The sequence below is a fragment of the Papaver somniferum genome, chromosome 5 (assembly GCF_003573695.1).
Source record: "Papaver somniferum cultivar HN1 chromosome 5, ASM357369v1, whole genome shotgun sequence".
NCBI lineage: Eukaryota > Viridiplantae > Streptophyta > Magnoliopsida > Ranunculales > Papaveraceae > Papaver > Papaver somniferum.
Genome location: NC_039362.1, coordinates 52,240,004 through 52,257,661, shown reverse-complemented (window position 1 = coordinate 52,257,661; position 17,658 = coordinate 52,240,004).

Genomic DNA, 17,658 nt, shown 5'->3' with positions numbered 1-17,658 from the left:
AGTCGATATGCGTACATTTCTTCAGTCGCGTGACTTCCAATCATGGATATGTGTTGTCAATGGCTATGAGACTCCCGTTGTTATGTAAAGAGATGTTGTTGTACCAAAAGATTTATGTATGTACAATGCTACCGAGTTAGTTGCTGCAAGGAAAAACTCCGAAGGGTTGAACGCCATCATGCATGCCATACCCCAAACCTTAGACATCATGTGGCCTCATGCACTACTTCTAAAGAAGCTTGGGATAATTTATAAAGCGTATTCGAAGGTAACCCCAGTGAAAAGGAAGCTAGGCTTCAAAACCTTAATTCCGAATGGGAAGACCTTTCTATGGCAGAAGAAGATTCGTTCAACGATTTTTATCACAAACTGCCTGAAATTGTTAATGCATCATGTGCATTGAGTAGGACCATTCCTGAAAAGGAAATTGTGATAAAAATCCTTCGATCGCTGCCATCCAGATACGAATCTAAAAGACATGCCATCGTTGAAGGAAATAACTTTAATACTCTTTCACGAAACACACTGGTCGGAAAAATTAGAATTTTCGATCGCGAATATATGGCAAGAAACGATCATCATTTGCTTGGAAACCGTGTCACCTCTCCTGATCATAAATTTTGTCATCCAAAATTGACGAAAGAGAAAAGTGAGAATTGCTTTATTTCTACGTTGTCTTTGCTTATACAAAAACTTAAGAAGATCCTCAGACGTAGTAAAAGAAAGTCTCAAAAGGAAACTCCGTTAGTCAATATAAAGGATAAGAATACCAAGAAGAGCCGTACTAATGAAACTGGTCTTATGTGTGTTCAAGTCTCTTCGAAAAATCCTGAAACGGAGATAAGAGAGATAACTAAAGCATGGATGAATACTCTTGATTATGGTCCTGAGGAAATCTATGATTGCTCCCTCAGTCTTTTTGCTGAAAATTATTTTCATGATTCCTTCATGACATGTCCGTCTGTGTTGGATCAGCAAACCTCTCCTGATTTTGTGTTGAACTCCAGGAGTCTCTTGGAAAAGATTCTACCAAATCACTTCATTCAGTTGAGTTCACCTCAGGATCATCTTAGCACGTCAAATCAGAAACAGTCCTTTCTGGCTAACCGTAGTATGCTGAAAACAAAAAGGAAGTCTACCTTTCATCAAAAGGTGTTTTCAAAAATGGTGCAGAATGTGCAAAGATCTGCAGTCAAGTTTTCTAAAACTCTGATCACAATGGATAGGAAAGTTCTTCATAACTCTCTTTTTCAAATGGATAAACAGAAACCTAGTGAAATGGATGGTTTCTCTCTTTGCAAAGATTATCCCAATCCAACCTTGGATTGGAGGCCTTATGCTCAGTAATCTTGTTGAAAAATGATTCTTGTGTTTTCTTCCTCTTATACAAGAATCATGATATACAAGGGGGCTGTAATATAATCTTGTTATTTTCAGTTTGTGCTTTTACCAGGTCTTGTTCGTGAACGACTTCAGCTTTTTGGATAACCAACTTCTGTTAGGATTTGGTAAAAAGGGTGTTTCTGGGAATTCTACACCTGTATTTCTTTTAAAAGGCTCTACCTCTTCAGCACTCTCATTTCATCTTCTCTATCATGTACTCCTCTAGTATTTCAAGTAAAGAAAGTGATGTATGGACATTTCTATTTCCTTCAAAGAAGATTCGTTTCGATTCTTCTACAATGAGATGTGCTATAGCAAACATGTCTCTTCTTCTGATGACAACCCTTCTGTCTCTCAGTTTGATAAGCTCTCTTTAACCATGAATCTCGTTTTGGAACAAGTTCGTGCTCTGAAAAATGAACTTGAAGGTTCTTCCAAAAGACTTGAGGAGAAATTGGATAGTCTTGAATCAAGGATTGACCTAATCGAAGATGAGCTTGAAGAATATAGGGAATACGAGAAGAATATTCAAGGTAAGTGAAATGATTGTTAAGAGGTATAGATACCTAGTATGTCTTCTTTTTGGATTAGTTGGAAGAATAACTAGTGCTTTGAATAGTGATGATTGTGACTACACTAGCTATTTTTGTTTTCATCTTCTTATGTTATTTTTTTAGGTTTATTGGTTTTAAAATTCTAAAAATATTTGAGGATGATTTTATGCAGTATTTTAATGGTTTGTGATATTGCAATTTTTTGGGATATGTATTTTTGCGTCCGTGAACTTGAAGGTCCCATATTACGGTCAAAATAATCGTTCATGAATCGGTATTTCATATTGATGAAAGGACGAATGAACTTTTGACATATACAAAAGTTATGCCTATGCAGTCATGTATTTGATGGAAAATAGGATAAAATCTTTTGTTCGACAAGGATAAAGTCTATATGTCGTTATGATGGAAAATAGAATAGATCCTTGTATGTTATCCACGGTATGATCTTCATGATCCATTTTATTATATTTTACCGTGAAGGCTCCATTGTGTGTCTTATGTTGACACCTTACAACTAAGTCGATTTACCTGGCTTTCTTGTTGTTCCATGATATGATATGTGAGCTTAGGAACTAAATTAATCAACTAGTTTGGTATTTAGTAGTACCCATAAGTTTTCTTCTTATGTTGAGTACCTGTACGTTAAGGTTGTCATATTCTATGATGAACTTAGTCGGGGTTCCATAAGTTCTTTATGTTGAGCCCAAAATAATTAAATTGATTACTTCGGTGATTAGTATGGTTATTTGTATTCCAATTAGATTAATTATAGGTTCTCTTGTAATTAATCTAGTTGAGTTTTCATATATTCCACAAGTTCCTGTGTTGAGTATATGAAAGGCTACACTATCATGTTCTTTGGTTAATGTAGTCGTATATTTCGTAAGGTTTTCCTTATGTTGAATATTTGAACGGTTAAGTTAGTCATCTCCGTGTGATTGACTTAGTCGTAGCTCCGTGAGTTTACTTATATTGAGCACTTTCAACTCCGTAGCACTGGGATCTACAAGCTAGGAGATTGGTTAGAGAATGATAATAAAAAATCCCTACAATAGTGAAGATCAACTTTGAATGTTCTCTAAAAAGCCTTGAAAACTCTAAAAAACCCTGAAAACTCTGAAAAGCCCTAAAATATCTAAAGAGCTCTAAAAAAAGCTTCAAGTTAATTATATTTCGTAGCACTAGTATCTACTAGCCAGGGAATTCGTTAAAGCCAACTAAAAGTAACTTAATTCTTTATAAAGAATGATACTAACAATTCCCTGCAATAATGAAGATTATCTTTGAAAGTTTCCTAAAAACCCTAAAAACATTAAAGAGCCCTTAAAGAGCTCTGAGAAACTCTAAAAAGCTCAGAAAGACTCCAAAAGGCTTTGAAAAGCTTAAATTTAATTATACTCTGCAGCACTAGGATCTAAAAGCTAGGAGATTCGTTAAAGAATGATAATAACAAATCCCTACAACAGTGAAGATCAACTTTGAATGTTCTCTAAAAAGCCTTTGAAATTCTAAAAAACCCTGAAAACTCTAAAAAGCCCAAAAATATCTAAAGAGCTCTGAAAAACTTTAAAAATATCTGAAAAAGCTTTGAGTTAATTATATTTCATAGCACTAGTATCTACTAGCCAGGGGATTCGTTAAATCCAATTTAAAGTAACTGAATTCTTTATAAAGAATGATACTAAAAGAATTCCCTACAATATTGAAGATTATCTTTGAATGTTTTGTAAAAATCCTAAAGAGCCCTGAAAGCGCTCTGAAAAACTCTAAAAAGCTCAGGAAGACTCCAAAAAGCTTTGAAAAGCTTAAATTTAATTATACTCCGTAGCACTGGGATCTACAAGCAAGGAGATTCGTTAACGAATGATAATTACAAATCCCTACAATAGTGAAGATCAGCTTTGAATGTTCTCTAAAAAGCCTTGAAAACTCTAAAAAACCTTGAAAACTCTAAAAAGCCCTAAAATATCTAAAGAGCTCTGAAAAATCCAAAAGAGCTCTGAAAAAGCTTTAAGTTAATTATATTTCGTAGCACTAGTATCTACTAGCCAGGGGATTCGTTAAAGCCAACTGAAAGTAACTTCAGTAACAAAATTCCCTACAATAATGAAGATTATCTTTGAATGTTTTCTAGAAACCCTAAAGAGCCCTGAAAGAGCTCTGAGAAACTCTAAAAGCTCAGGAAGACTCCAAAAAGCTTTGAAAAGCTTAAATTTAATGATACTCCGTAGCACTGGGATCTACAAGCTAGGAGATTGGTTAGAAAATGATAATAACAAATCCCTACATTAGTGAAGATCAACTTTGAATGTTCTCTAAAAAGCCTTGAAAACTCTAAAAAACCCTGAAAACTCTGAAAATCCCTAAAATATCTAAAGAGCTCTGAAAAAGCTTTAAGTTAATTATATTTCGTAGCACTAGTATCTACTAGCCAGGGTATTCGTTAAAGCCAACTTAAAGTAAATTAATTCTTTATAAAGAATGATACTAACAATTCCCTGCAATAATGAAGATTATCTTTGAATGTTTCCTAAACACCCTAAAAACACTAAAGAGCCTTTAAAGAGCTCTGAGAAACTCTAAAAAGCTCAGGAAGACTCCAAAAGGCTTTGTAAAGATTAAATTTAATTATACTCCGTAGCACTAGGATCTACAAGCTAAGAGATTCGTTAAAGAATGATAATAACAAATCCCTACAACAGTGAAGATCAACATTGAATGTTCTCTAAAAAGCCTTGGAAATTCTAAAAAACCCTGAAAACTCTAAAAAGCCCTAAAATATCTAAAGAGCTCTGAAAAATCTAAAAATATCTGAAAAAGCGTTGAGTTAATTATATTCCGTAGCACTAATATCTACTAGCCAGGGGATTCGTTAAAGCCAACTGAAAGTAACTTAATTCTTTATAAAGAATGATACTACAAAAATTCCCTACAATATTGAAGATTATTTTTGAATGTTTTCTAAAAACTCTAAAGAGCCCTGAAAGAGCTCTGAAAAACTCTAAAAAGCTCAGGAAGACTCCAAAAAGCTTTGAAAAGCTTAAATTTGATTATACTCCGTAGCACTGGGATCTACAAGCTAGGAGATTCGTTAACGAATGATAATTACAAATCCCTACAATAGAAAAGATCAGCTTTGAATGTTTTCTAAAAAGCCTTGAAAACTCTAAAAAACCCTGAAAACTCTAAAAATCCTTAAAATATCTAAAGAGCTCTGAAAAATCTAAAAGAGCTCTGAAAAACTCTAAAAAGCTCTGAAAAAGCTTTAAATTAACTATATTTCGTAGCACTGGTATCTACTAGCCAGGGGATTCATTAAAGACAACTGAAAGTAACTTCATTCTTTATAAAGAATGATAGTAACAAAATTCCCTACAATAATGAAGATTATCTTTGAATATTTTCTAGAAACCCTAAAGAGTCCTGAAAGAGCTCTGAGAAACTCTAAAAACCTCATGAAGACTCCAAAAAGCTTTGAAAATCTTAAATTTAATTATACTCCGTAGCACTGGGATTTATAAGCTAGGAGATTGGTTAGAGAATGATAATAACAAATCCCTACAATAGTGAAGATCAACTTTGAATGTTCTCTAAAAAGCCTTGAAAACTCTAAAAAACCCTGAAAACTCTGAAAAGCCCTAAAATATCTAAAGAGCTCTGAAAAAGCTTTAAGTTAATTATATTTCGTAGCATTAGTTATACTAGCAAGGGGATTCGTTAAAGCCAACTGAAAGTAACTTATTTCTTTATAAAGATGATACTAACAATTCCCTGCAATAATGAAGATTATCTTTGAATGTTTCCTAAAAACCCTAAAAACACTAAAGAGCCCTTAAAGAGCTCTGAGAAACTCTAAAAATCTCAGGAAGACTCCGAAAGGCTTTAAAAAGCTTAAATTTAATTATACTTCGTAGCACTAGGATCTACAAGCTAGGAGATTCGTTAAAGAATGATAATAACAAATCCCTACAACAGTGAAGATCAAATTTGAATGTTCTCTAAAAAGCCTTTGAAACTCTAAAAACCCTGAAAACTCGAAAAAACCCTAAAATATCTAAAGAGCTCTGAAAAACTCTATAAATATATGACAAAGCTTTGAGTTAATTATATTTCGTAGCACTAGTATCTACTAGCCAGGGGATTCGTTAAAGCCAACTAAAAGTAACTTAATTCTTTATAAAGAATGACATTAAAAAAATTCCCTACAATATTGAAGATTATCTTTGAATGTTTTCTAAAAACCCTAAAGAGCCCTGAAAGAGCTCTGAGAACTCTGAAAAGGTCAGGAATACTCCAAAAAGCTTTGAAAAGCTTAAATTTAATTATACTCCGTAGCACTAGGATCTACAAGCTAGGAGATTTGTTAATGAATGATAATAATAAATCCCTACAATAGTGAAGATAAACTTTGAATGTTCTCTAAAAAGCCTTGAAAACTCTGAAAAGCCCTAAAATATTTAAAGAGCTCTGAAAAATCTAAAGAGATCTGAAAATCTAAAGAGCTCTGAAAAACTCTAAAAAGCTCTGAAAAAGCTTTGAGTTAATTGTATTTCGTAGCACTAGTATCTACTAGCCAGGGGATTCGTTAAAACCAACTGAAAGTAACTTAATTCTTTATAAAGAATGATACTGACGAAATTCCTTGCAATAATGAAGATTATCTTTGAATGTTTCCTAAAAACCCTAAAGAGCCCTGAAAGAGCCCTGAAAGAGCTCTGAGAAACTCTAAAAAGCTCAGGAAGACTCCAAAAAGCTTTGAAAAGCTTAAATTTAATTATACTCCGTAGCACCGCGATCTACAAGCTAGGAGATTCGTTATAGAATGATAATAACAAATCTCTACAATAGTGAAGATCAACTTTGAATGTTCTCTAAAAAGCCTTGAAAACTCTAAGAAACCCTGAAAACTCTAAAAATCCCTAAAATATCTAAAGAGCTCTGAAAAATCTTTAAGTTAATTATATTTTCTAGCACTAGTATCTACTAGCAAGGGGATTCGTTAAATCCAACTGAAAGTAACTTAATTCTTTATAAAGAATGATACTAACAAAATTCCCTATAGTAATGAAGATTATCATTGAATGTTTTCTAACAACCCTAAAGATCCCTGAATGAGCTCTGAGAAACTCTAAAAAGCTCAGGAAGACTCCAAAATGCTTTGAAAAACCTAAATTTAATTATATTCCGTAGCACCAGTATCTACTAGCCAGGGGATTCGTTAAATCCAACCGAAAATAACTTAATTATTTATAAAGAATGATACTAACAAAATTCCCTACAATAATGAAGATTATCTTTGAATTTTTCCTAAAAACCCTAAAGATCCCTTAAAGAGCTCTGAGAAACTCTAAAAAGCACAGGAAGACTCCAAAAAGCTTTGAAAAGCTTAAATTTAATTATACTCCGTAGCACCGTGATCTACAAGCTAGGAGATTCGTTATAAAATGATAATAACAAATCTCTACTAACAAAATTCCCTACAATAATGAAGATTATCTTTGAATGTTTCCTAAAAACCTAAAGAGCCCTGAAAGAGCTCTGAGAAACTCTAAAAAGCTCAGGAAGACTCCAAAAAGCTTTGAAAAGCTTAAATTTAATTATACACCATAGCACCGTGATCTACAAGCTAGGAGATTCATTATAGAATGATAATAACAAATCCCTACAATAGTGAAGATCAAATTTGAATGTTCTCTAAAAAGCCTTGAAATCTCTAAAAAACCCCGAAAACTATGAAAAGCCCTAAAATATCTAAAGAGCCCTGAAAGAGCTCTGAGAAACTCTAAAAAGCTCAGGAAGACTCCAAAAAGCTTTGAAAAGCTTAAATTTAATTATACACCGTAGCACCGTGATCTACAAGCTAGGAGATTCATTATAGAATGATAATAACAAATCCCTACAATAGTGAAGATCAACTTTCAATGTTCTCTAAAAAGCCTTGAAAACTCTAAAAAACCCTGAAAACTCTGAAAAGCTCTAAAATATCTAAAGAGCTCTGAAAAAGATTTAAGTTAATTATATTTCGTAGCACTAGTATCTACTAGCCAGGGGATTCGTTAAAACCAACTGAAAGTAACTTAATTCTTTATAAAGAATGATACTAACAAAATTCCCTGCAATAATGAAGATTATCTTTGAATGTTTGCTAAAAACCCTAAACACACTTAATAGCCCTTAAAGAGCTCTGAGAAACTCTAAAAAGCTCAGGAAGACTCCAAAAAGCTTTGAAAAGCTCAAATTTAATTATACTCCGTAGCACCATGATCTACAAGCTAGGAGATTCGTTATAAAATAATAATAACAAATCTCTACTAACAAAATTCCCTACAATAATGAAGATTATCTTTGAATGTTTCCTAGAAACCCTAAAGAGCCCTGAAAGAGCTCTGAGAAACTCTAAAAAGCTCAGGAAGACTCCAAAATGCTTTGAAAAGCTTAAATTTAATTATACTCCGTAGCACCAGTATCTACTAGCCAGTGGATTCGTTAAAGCCAACCGAAAGTAACTTAATTCTTTATAAAGAATGATACTAACAAAATTCCCTACAATAATGAAGATTATCTTTGAATGTTTCCTAAAAGCCCTAAAGAGCCCTGAAAGAGCTCTGAGAAACTCTAAAAAGCTCAGGAAGACTCCATAAAGCTTTGAAATGCTTAAATATAATTATACTCCGTAGCACCGTGATCTAAAAGCTAGGAGATTCGTTATAAAATGATAATAACAAATCTCTACTAACAAAGTTCCCTACAATAATGAAGATTATCTTTGAATGTTTCCTAAAAACCCAAAAGAGCCCTTAAAGAGCTATGAGAAACTCTAAAAAGTTCAGGAAGACTCCAAAAAGCTTTGAAAAGCTTAAATTTAATTATACTCCGTAGCACCGTGATCTACATGCTAGGAGATTCGTTATAGAATGATAATAGCAAATCTCTACAATAGTGAAGATCAACTTTGAATGTTCTCTAAAAAGCCTTGAAAACTCTAAAAAACCCTGAAAACCCAAAAAATCCCAAAAATATCTAAAGAGTTCTGAAAAAGCTTTAAGTTAATTATATTCCGTAGCACTAGTATTTACTAGCAAGGGGATTCATTAAAGCCAACTGAAAGTAACTTAATTCTTTATAAAGAATGATACTAACAAAATTCCCTATAGTAATGAAGATTATCTTTGAATGTTTTCTAGAAACCCTAAAGAGCCCTGAATGAGCTATGAGAAACTCTAAAAAGCTCAGGAAGACTCCAAAATGCTTTGAAAAGCTTAAATTTAATTATACTCCGTAGCACCAGTATCTACTAGCCAGGGGATTCGTTAAAGCCAACCGAAAGTAACTTAATTCTTTATAAAGAATGATACTAAAAAAATTCCCTACAATAATGAAGAATATCTTTGAATGTTTCCTAAAAACCCTAAAGAGCCCTGAAAGAGCTCTAAGAAACTCTAAAAAGCTCAGGAAGACTCCAAAAAGCTTTGAAAAGCTTAAATTTAATTATACTCCGTAGCACTAGGATCTACAAGCTAGGAGATTCGTTAAAGAATGATAATAAAAAATCCCTACAACAATGAAGATCAACATTGAATGTTCTCTAAAAAGCCTTTGAAATTTTAAAAAACCCTGTAAACTCTAAAAAGCCCTAAAATATCTAAAGAGCTCTGAAAAATCTAAAGAGCTCTGATAAACTCTAAAAATATCTGAAAAAGCTTTGAGTTAATTATATTCCGCAGCACTAGTGTCTACTAGCCAGGGGATTCGTTAAAGCCAACTGAAAGTAACTTAATTCTTTATAAAGAATGATACTACAAAAATTCCCTACAATATTGAAGATTATCTTTAAATGTTTTCTAAAAACTCTAAAGAGCCCTGAAAGAGCTCTGAAAAACTCTAAAAAGCTCAGGAAGACTCCAAAAAGCTTTGAAAAGCTTAAATTTGATTATACACCATAGCACCGTGATCTACAAGCTAGGAGATTCATTATAGAATGATAATAACAAATCCCTACAATAGTGAAGATCAACTTTCAATGTTCTCTAAAAAGCCTTGAAAACTCTAAAAAACCCTGAAAACTCTGAAAAGCTCTAAAATATCTAAAGAGCTCTGAAAAAGATTTAAGTTAATTATATTTCGTAGCACTAGTATCTACTAGCCAGGGGATTCGTTAAAACCAACTGAAAGTAACTTAATTCTTTATAAAGAATGATACTAACAAAATTCCCTGCAATAATGAAGATTATCTTTGAATGTTTGCTAAAAACCCTAAACACACTTAATAGCCCTTAAAGAGCTCTGAGAAACTCTAAAAAGCTCAGGAAGACTCCAAAAAGCTTTGAAAAGCTCAAATTTAATTATACTCCGTAGCACCATGATCTACAAGCTAGGAGATTCGTTATAAAATAATAATAACAAATCTCTACTAACAAAATTCCCTACAATAATGAAGATTATCTTTGAATGTTTCCTAGAAACCCTAAAGAGCCCTGAAAGAGCTCTGAGAAACTCTAAAAAGCTCAGGAAGACTCCAAAATGCTTTGAAAAGCTTAAATTTAATTATACTCCGTAGCACCAGTATATACTAGCCAGTGGATTCGTTAAAGCCAACCGAAAGTAACTTAATTCTTTATAAAGAATGATACTAACAAAATTCCCTACAATAATGAAGATTATCTTTGAATGTTTCCTAAAAGCCCTAAAGAGCCCTGAAAGAGCTCTGAGAAACTCTAAAAAGCTCAGGAAGACTCCATAAAGCTTTGAAATGCTTAAATATAATTATACTCCGTAGCACCGTGATCTAAAAGCTAGGAGATTCGTTATAAAATGATAATAACAAATCTCTACTAACAAAGTTCCCTACAATAATGAAGATTATCTTTGAATGTTTCCTAAAAACCCAAAAGAGCCCTGAAAGAGCTCTGAGAAACTCTAAAAAGTTCAGGAAGACTCCAAAAAGCTTTGAAAAGCTTAAATTTAATTATACTCCGTAGCACCGTGATCTACATGCTAGGAGATTCGTTATAGAATGATAATAGCAAATCTCTACAATAGTGAAGATCAACTTTGAATGTTCTCTAAAAAGCCTTGAAAACTCTAAAAAACCCTGAAAACCCAAAAAATCCCAAAAATATCTAAAGAGTTCTGAAAAAGCTTTAAGTTAATTATATTCCGTAGCACTAGTATTTACTAGCAAGGGGATTCATTAAAGCCAACTGAAAGTAACTTAATTCTTTATAAAGAATGATACTAACAAAATTCCCTATAGTAATGAAGATTATCTTTGAATGTTTTCTAGAAACCCTAAAGAGCCCTGAATGAGCTATGAGAAACTCTAAAAAGCTCAGGAAGACTCCAAAATGCTTTGAAAAGCTTAAATTTAATTATACTCCGTAGCACCAGTATCTACTAGCCAGGGGATTCGTTAAAGCCAACCGAAAGTAACTTAATTCTTTATAAAGAATGATACTAACAAAATTCCCTACAATAATGAAGAATATCTTTGAATGTTTCCTAAAAACCCTAAAGAGCCCTGAAAGAGCTCTAAGAAACTCTAAAAAGCTCAGGAAGACTCCAAAAAGCTTTGAAAAGCTTAAATTTAATTATACTCCGTAGCACTAGGATCTACAAGCTAGGAGATTCGTTAAAGAATGATAATAAAAAATCCCTACAACAATGAAGATCAACATTGAATGTTCTCTAAAAAGCCTTTGAAATTTTAAAAAACCCTGTAAACTCTAAAAAGCCCTAAAATATCTAAAGAGCTCTGAAAAATCTAAAGAGCTCTGATAAACTCTAAAAATATCTGAAAAAGCTTTGAGTTAATTATATTCCGCAGCACTAGTGTCTACTAGCCAGGGGATTCGTTAAAGCCAACTGAAAGTAACTTAATTCTTTATAAAGAATGATACTACAAAAATTCCCTACAATATTGAAGATTATCTTTAAATGTTTTCTAAAAACTCTAAAGAGCCCTGAAAGAGCTCTGAAAAACTCTAAAAAGCTCAGGAAGACTCCAAAAAGCTTTGAAAAGCTTAAATTTGATTATACACCATAGCACCGTGATCTACAAGCTAGGAGATTCATTATAGAATGATAATAACAAATCCCTACAATAGTGAAGATCAACTTTCAATGTTCTCTAAAAAGCCTTGAAAACTCTAAAAAACCCTGAAAACTCTGAAAAGCTCTAAAATATCTAAAGAGCTCTGAAAAAGATTTAAGTTAATTATATTTCGTAGCACTAGTATCTACTAGCCAGGGGATTCGTTAAAACCAACTGAAAGTAACTTAATTCTTTATAAAGAATGATACTAACAAAATTCCCTGCAATAATGAAGATTATCTTTGAATGTTTGCTAAAAACCCTAAACACACTTAATAGCCCTTAAAGAGCTCTGAGAAACTCTAAAAAGCTCAGGAAGACTCCAAAAAGCTTTGAAAAGCTCAAATTTAATTATACTCCGTAGCACCATGATCTACAAGCTAGGAGATTCGTTATAAAATAATAATAACAAATCTCTACTAACAAAATTCCCTACAATAATGAAGATTATCTTTGAATGTTTCCTAGAAACCCTAAAGAGCCCTGAAAGAGCTCTGAGAAACTCTAAAAAGCTCAGGAAGACTCCAAAATGCTTTGAAAAGCTTAAATTTAATTATACTCCGTAGCACCAGTATCTACTAGCCAGTGGATTCGTTAAAGCCAACCGAAAGTAACTTAATTCTTTATAAAGAATGATACTAACAAAATTCCCTACAATAATGAAGATTATCTTTGAATGTTTCCTAAAAGCCCTAAAGAGCCCTGAAAGAGCTCTGAGAAACTCTAAAAAGCTCAGGAAGACTCCATAAAGCTTTGAAATGCTTAAATATAATTATACTCCGTAGCACCGTGATCTAAAAGCTAGGAGATTCGTTATAAAATGATAATAACAAATCTCTACTAACAAAGTTCCCTACAATAATGAAGATTATCTTTGAATGTTTCCTAAAAACCCAAAAGAGCCCTTAAAGAGCTATGAGAAACTCTAAAAAGTTCAGGAAGACTCCAAAAAGCTTTGAAAAGCTTAAATTTAATTATACTCCGTAGCACCGTGATCTACATGCTAGGAGATTCGTTATAGAATGATAATAGCAAATCTCTACAATAGTGAAGATCAACTTTGAATGTTCTCTAAAAAGCCTTGAAAACTCTAAAAAACCCTGAAAACCCAAAAAATCCCAAAAATATCTAAAGAGTTCTGAAAAAGCTTTAAGTTAATTATATTCCGTAGCACTAGTATTTACTAGCAAGGGGATTCATTAAAGCCAACTGAAAGTAACTTAATTCTTTATAAAGAATGATACTAACAAAATTCCCTATAGTAATGAAGATTATCTTTGAATGTTTTCTAGAAACCCTAAAGAGCCCTGAATGAGCTATGAGAAACTCTAAAAAGCTCAGGAAGACTCCAAAATGCTTTGAAAAGCTTAAATTTAATTATACTCCGTAGCACCAGTATCTACTAGCCAGGGGATTCGTTAAAGCCAACCGAAAGTAACTTAATTCTTTATAAAGAATGATACTAAAAAAATTCCCTACAATAATGAAGAATATCTTTGAATGTTTCCTAAAAACCCTAAAGAGCCCTGAAAGAGCTCTAAGAAACTCTAAAAAGCTCAGGAAGACTCCAAAAAGCTTTGAAAAGCTTAAATTTAATTATACTCCGTAGCACTAGGATCTACAAGCTAGGAGATTCGTTAAAGAATGATAATAAAAAATCCCTACAACAATGAAGATCAACATTGAATGTTCTCTAAAAAGCCTTTGAAATTTTAAAAAACCCTGTAAACTCTAAAAAGCCCTAAAATATCTAAAGAGCTCTGAAAAATCTAAAGAGCTCTGATAAACTCTAAAAATATCTCAAAAAGCTTTGAGTTAATTATATTCCGCAGCACTAGTGTCTACTAGCCAGGGGATTCGTTAAAGCCAACTGAGAGTAACTTAATTCTTTATAAAGAATGATACTACAAAAATTCCCTACAATATTGAAGATTATCTTTGAATGTTTTCTAAAAACTCTAAAGAGCCCTGAAAGAGCTCTGAAAAACTCTAAAAAGCTCAGGAAGACTCCAAAAAGCTTTGAAAAGCTTAAATTTGATTATACTCCGTAGCATTGGGATCTACAATCTAGGAGATTCTTTAACGAATGATAATTACAAATCCCTACAATAGAAAAGATCAGCTTTGAATGTTCTCTAAAAATCCTTGAAAACTCAAAAAAACCCTCAAAACTCTGAAAAGCCCTAAAATATCTAAAGAGCTCTGAAAATCTAAAGAGCTCTGAAAAATCTTTGTATTAATTGTATTTCGTAGCACTAGTATCTACTAGCCAGGGGATTCGTTAAAGCCAACTGAAAGTAACTTCATTCTTTATAAAGAATGATAGTTCTCTACAATAATGAAGATTATCTTTGAATGTTTTTTAGAAACCCTAAAGAGCCCTGAAAGAGCTCTGAGAAACTCTAAAAAGCTCATGAAGACTCCAAAAAGCTTTGAAAAGCTTAAATTTAATTATACTCCGTAGCACTGGGATCTATAAGCTAGGAGATTGGTTAGAGAATGATAATAAAAAATTCCTACAATAGTGAAGATCCACTTTGAATGTTCTCTAAAAAGCCTTGAAAACGCTAAAAAACCCTGATAACTCTGAAAATCCCTAAAATATCTAAAGAGCTCTGAAAAAGCTTTAAGTTAATTATATTTCGTAACACTAGTATCTACTAGACAGGGGATTTGTTAAAGCCAACTGAAAGTAACTTAATTCTCTATAAAGATGATACTAAGAATTCCCTGCAATAATGAAGATTATCTTTGAATGTTTCCTAAAACCCTTAAAAACACTAAAGAGCCCTTAAAGAGCTCTGAGAAACTCTAAAAAGCTCAGGAAGACTCCGAAAGGCTTTAAAAAGCTTAAATTTAATTATACTCCGTAGCACTAGGATCTACAAGCTAGGAGATTCGTTAAAGAATGATAATAACAAATCCCTACAACAGTGAAGATCAAATTTGAATGTTCTCTAAAAAGCCTTTGAAACTTTAAAAACCCTGAAAACTCTAAAAAACCCTAAAATGTCTAAAGAGCTCTGAAAAATCTAAAGAGCTCTGAAAAACTCTATAAATATATGAAAAAGCTTTCAGTTAATTATATTTCGTAGCACTAGTATCTACTAACCAGGGGATTCGTTAAAGCCAACTAAAAGTAACTTAATTCTTTATAAAGAATGACATTAAAAAAATTCCCTACAATATTGAAGATTATCTTTGAATGTTTTCTAAAAACCCTAAAGAGCTCTTAGAAACTTAAAAAAGCTCAGGAATACTCCAAAAAGCTTGGAAAAGCTTAAATTTAATTATACTCCGTAGCACTAGGATCTACAAGCTAGGAGATTCGTTAATGAATGATAATAATAAATCCCTACAATAGTGAAGATAAACTTTGAGTGTTCTCTAAAAAGCCTTGAAAACTCTTAAAAGCCCTAAAATATCTAAAGAGCTCTGAAAAATCTAAAGAGCTCTGAAAAACTCTAAAAAGCTCTGAAAAAGCTTTGTGTTAATTGTATTTCGTAGCACTAGTATCTACTAGCCAGGGGATTCGTTAAAACCAATTGAAAGTAACTTAATTCTTTTTAAAGAATAATACTAACGAAATTCCCTGCAATAATGAATATTATCTTTGAATGTTTCCTAAAAACCCTAAAGAGCCCTGAAAGAGCTTTGAGTAACTCTAAAAAGCTCATGAAGACTCCAAAAAGCTTTGAAAAGCTTAAACTTAATTATACTCCGTAGCACTAGGATCTACAAGCTAGGAGATTCGTTAAAGAATGATAATAAAAAATCCCTACAACAATGAAGATCAACATTGAATGTTCTCTAAAAAGCCTTTGAAATTCTAAAAAACCCTGTAAACTCTAAAAAGCCCTAAAATATCCAAAGAGATCTGAAAAATCTAAAGAGCTCTGATAAACTCTAAAAATATCTGAAAAAGCTTTGAGTTAATTATATTCCGTAGCACTAGTTTCTACTAGCCAGGGGATTCGTTAAAGCCAACTGAACGTAACTTAATTCTTTATAAAGAATGATACTACAAAAATTCCCTACAATATTGAAGATTATCTTTGAATGTTTTCTAAAAACTCTAAAGAGCCCTGAAAGAGCTCAGAAAAACTCTAAAAAGCTCAGGAAGACTCCAATAAGCTTTGAAAAGCTTAAATTTGATTATACTCCGTAGCACTGGAATCTACAAGCTAGGAGATTCTTTAACGAATGATAATTACAAATCCCTACAATAGAAAAGATCAGCTTTGAATGTTCTCTAAAAAGCCTTGAAAACTCAAAAAAACCCTGAAAACTCTGAAAAGCCCTAAAATATCTAAAGAGCTCTGAAAATCTAAAGAGCTCTGACAAACTCTAAAAAGCTCTGAAAAAGCTTTGTGTTAATTGTATTTCGTAGCACTAGTATCTACTAGCCTGGGGATTCGTTAAAGCCAACTGAAAGTAACTTCATTCTTTATAAAGAATGATAGTAAAAATATTCTCTACAATAATGAAGATTATCTTTGAATGTTTTTTAGAAACCCTAAAGAGCCCTGAAAGAGCTCTGAGAAACTCTAAAAAGCTCATGAAGACTCCAAAAAGCTTTGAAAAGCTTAAATTTAATTATACTCCGTAGCACTGGGATCTATAAGCTAGGAGATTGGTTATAGAATGATAATAACAAATTCCTACAATAGTGAAGATCAACTTTGAATGTTCTCTAAAAAGCCTTGAAAACTCTAAAAAACCCTGATAACTCTGAAAAGCCCTAAAATATCTAAAGAGCTATGAAAAAGCTTTAAGTTAATTATATTTCGTAACACTAGTATCTACTAGCCAGGGGATTTGTTAAAGCCAACTGAAAGTAACTTAATTCTCTATAAAGATGATACTAAGAATTCCTTGCAATAATGAAGATTATCTTTGAATGTTTCCTAAAACCCTTAAAAACACTAAAGAGCCTTTAAAGAGCTCTAAGAAACTCTAAAAAGCTCAGGAAGACTCCGAAAGGCTTTAAAAAGCTTAAATTTAATTATACCCCGTAGCACTAGGATCTAGAAGCTAGGAGATTCGTTAAAGAATGATAATAACAAATCCCTACAACAGTGAAGATCAAATTTGAATGTTCTCTAAAAAGCCTTTGGAACTCTAAAAACCCTGAAAACTCTAAAAAACCCTAAAATATCTAAAGAGCTTTGAAAAACTTAGTAAATTATATTTCGTAGCACTAGTATCTACTAACCAGGGGATTCGTTAAAGCCAACTAAAAGTAACTTAATTCTTTATAAAGAATGACATTAAAAAAATTCCCTACAATATTGAAGATTATCTTTGAATGTTTTCTAAAAACCCTAAAGAGCTCTGAGAAACTTAAAAAAGCTCAGGAATACTCCAAAAAGCTTGGAAAAGCTTAAATTTAATTATAATCCGTAGAACTAGGATCTACAATCTAGGAGATTCGTTAATGAATGATAATAATAAATCCCTACAATAGTGAAGATAAACTTTGAGTGTTCTCTAAAAATCCTTGAAAACTCTGAAAATCCCTAAAATATCTAAAGAGCTCTGAAAAATCTAAAGAGCTCTAAAAATCTAAAGAGCTCTGAAAAACTCTAAAAAGCTCTGAAAAAGCTTTGTGTTAATTGTATTTCGTAG